We start from the raw sequence: 3,761 nt of genomic DNA, 5'->3' as shown, positions 1-3,761 counted from the left end.
GCGGTACCGGCCGGTTTGTATTGTCTAATGACAAAAAAGCTGTGATTGTTGTATATAAAGACATTCTATAGTATATTTACTATCAGCATTGCACCCGTGCGAAGCATAGTGTACAAATAATACCATTAAACCAATTCCTTAACCCCTATCTCGGTATGTTTGTGTGTTTGAAGAAGTTTCACTTCGGTAACGTGTTGTATAATTACACGTTGTATTTTTTTAATAAAGAAAGCAGTTTTCAGATGATAATTACAGCAAGAATTAGTCAACGAACAAAGGGCAACATTTATTTAAACTTCCCTTACTTTAGGCTAAACTGGTATCACATTAGCAATATTTTCATAAATTCCATCTCCTTAAACTGATACTGTTATGGCAAATCTGGAGCTGTAAATTTAGTTTCTAGGATATGAATTTTCTCAAAATGCATATCTAATAGCTGACGTTCATAAATCTGTCTTGCCTAGACTTTGTACACAAGACAAAATTTTTATCAAATAACTGAATCCGTTCGACCCCTAGATAAAAAGACTGTGCCAAAATAAATGACGTCCAAAACGGAAAAGTCCATTTAGTGGTATATAATACATATATGCATTATTTTATCAGAAAAAGTAATACTGTCAGAGCGTAATAAAAAAATTGAGAATCATTTTGCCATGGGCGTAACAATAGGGTGGCAGAATGGGCAAAATGCCACGGCCCTTCGGCCATTCCCTTGTCCGAGAGGCCGTGTTGACAGAAACGACATAACATTTATTACAAAATTTGGTAAAAAATATTAATTTTGAATTTAGTCAATTTAAGTTAGGCATTAACTCAAGGACATACACGAATTATACAAACAAATCATTAAAATTTGAATACATTCATTAGAAAAAGAAGAAGAATTTTAGAACGCATCCATTGCCCTAAGTTGATTTCATTGCCGCGGCACTTCCATGGTAACGCGGCCCAGTGATGTTCGGGGAGTCCCCGCTTTCTATTTTTCATGTGCTACGCTAGTCAAATGAGTTAAAACCTTTTACGAAATTTATTCAGGTCTCGAGAAAACTTCGCAAGTTGCTTATATTCACTTTACTTCATAATTTATAAAGTTGAAACTACAATACGAAGCTTTTTTATATTACGGGAGGGCCAATGAATTTGCCACGGGCCACAGATGGTGCACTTACGCTACTGCGCCCAAACCCTTCAGAGGGTGAATCTTTCAAATGCCGAAATAGGTATTTTACTAATTATATGAAAAAGCATTAAAAGCAAGTTTCATGTAAATCTGACCACAGATAAAATTTTAAAATAATCTGCCTTATTACTTGTACACATCATAAAGGAAACCTCTGTCCAAAATTCCAGCTATATCATACAAACCTTGTCCTATCAATTACAAACAGAACAAAAAAGAAATCAGTAGAATTCACAGCTANAGTTAATGGGTTCCAGTACTAACCTTTTACGAAACTTATTCAAGTCTCTAGAAAACTTGGCAAGTTGCTTATATCCACTTTACTTCATAATTTATAAAGATGAAACTACAATGCGAAACTTTTAATTTGCCACGGGCCTCAGATGGTACACTTACGCTACTGCCCCCAACCCCTTCAGAGGGCGAATCTTTCAAATGCCGAAAAAGGTATTTTACTAATTATATGAAAAAGCATTAAAAGTAAGTTTCATGTAAATCTGACCACAAATAAAATTTCGAAATACTCTGCCTTATTACTTGTACACATCATAAAGGAAACCTCTGTCGAAAATTTCAGCTATACCATACAAACCTTGTCTTATCAATTACAAACAGAACAAAAAAGAAATCAGTAGAATTAACAGCTAGGAACAGTTTGAGTGTGATAAAGAAAAAAATTTTATGCAATTCTTCCGATTTTTCTCTTCATAAGAACCTTTCTTGTACATACATACTTAAATGAATATTTTAATAAAAATTACCCGAATTGGTCTAGCCATTCTCGAGTTTTGCGCTTACCAACACAGGGGGGCACTTATTTAAAATATGGATGAAGAAAATATTAAACACTTCTCAGATCTTCATGTAGGACACTTATAAAGTGAATGCTACTAACTCTAAAAATATGTTAAAATAACCATTCAAATAAAACTATTTTAAATACACAAATATATGTAATAAAGACAGTGCTTCGCCATCTGATGAGTATTTACTGCTACTCCCAGAAAGACAGTATTAATCCTCAGATGCGCGTGACAATTTGTCCCACATGTATAATCGGCCTAAAGAAGACAGAAAAAGGAAATACATGGAACTTCGTGAGTGTTGTCTTTCTACACCGTAACCTTATGATATAAATACATTCCACATTCATCAGAAAAGAAATTAATAGAAAATACGTAAAAGGACATGAAAAAAAAGTTAACAGAAACGTTGGTAATTATTTAGAATTGGGGTTCCAGCACAAAACTGCTCCTATTTTTTTTATGGTTTTAGGGTCCTTTTGGGATTCCCAACATTACTTTTAAGTAGGGGGAAACATTTTATTTTTCACATCAATAAAATATTAAGAAGAAGGGACTGTTACCCACCTAACCCAAGATGAGTTGAGGTAGCTTCTGTTGTTAGGGGGGTAGGTTAGATTAATATTTTTGTTTATAAGTAATTATTAAAATTGAAAAAAAAAATAAAAAATAAAAACATAAAAACAATTTTTAGAGCAATTTTGTGCTGAAGCCTAAATTTCTGTCTAAACCGAAGAAGCTTCTAAAAACCGAGTAGAGGCAGTGTATCATCATCTGGTGGGTATATGTTGCTACTGAAATATTAACGTTTCAGGCGTTAGACAAGACCTTATTAAAATATTCCAACTTGTACAAGCGAATCGATGACGCAGCTTTCATACTAAAACAGATAACCATTTATTTAATCCTTTTCTACTCATCAATATTTAATTGATAGTTACATTGACAACTGTGTGGCTATCTGTACCCGGCCTGTTTCTAGTTAGGATCACTAAGTCCGCAACAGATTAAGTCAACCAGAAAAATTTTGAGACATATTACCCTTAATTGTACAGTAGTACCATTGTAGTAGTAAAAAGGAATAACTAAATTGATATGATTATTACAGCAGCTTTTTTTGCACATATAAATTATTCATGATACAATTAATAAGCTATTATTAATTGGATACTTTGATAATATATTTTGATAAATCATACAACCACATGGGGAACAAAATTTTACCATTTCTTAATTATTATATGCAATATTATTAAAAACGACAACCAAATCTATTGGCAGTAATATTCCATTTAACACTTCAACAACGACGCCCAAATATAAATATTCCAGGAAAACGTGTTTTTCTCATATTACCGTAATGTTTTTTTTGTCTCTGTGGTGTCTGTAGGTACAGTACCGCTTGCCATGTTGTTTTCAAATACGTATAGACTTAGTATAGGTAGTCGTGTAGAAGCCCCGCCTGTCATCGTCAATCCTACTTACTAATACATGCTAATATACATGTAAGAGAATCTTACAATGGTCGGTAAAGTTGTACGTGTTTATATTTTGTTTTATGTTAACGATAAGTAGATAGTTGCTTGGTATCAGCTATTATCGTAGAAGTATTTTACATGGTGGCAACTCATACGATACAAATAATTAAGAAGCATGCTATTCGAGTTCCTTCTTTAAAATATTACTAATAGTAAGTATGTAAATAAAGCTGCAATATTGTTTCTTGTTTAAATATTTAAGTCGTTATCAATATACTCCTTTTCATCTAAAAA

Source organism: Agrilus planipennis, unplaced genomic scaffold (genome assembly GCF_000699045.2).
Source record: "Agrilus planipennis isolate EAB-ADULT unplaced genomic scaffold, Apla_2.0 scaffold82, whole genome shotgun sequence".
Lineage (NCBI taxonomy): Eukaryota > Metazoa > Arthropoda > Insecta > Coleoptera > Buprestidae > Agrilus > Agrilus planipennis.
The sequence above is the reverse complement of the archived record's forward strand: the minus strand, read 5'-3'. Positions refer to the sequence as shown.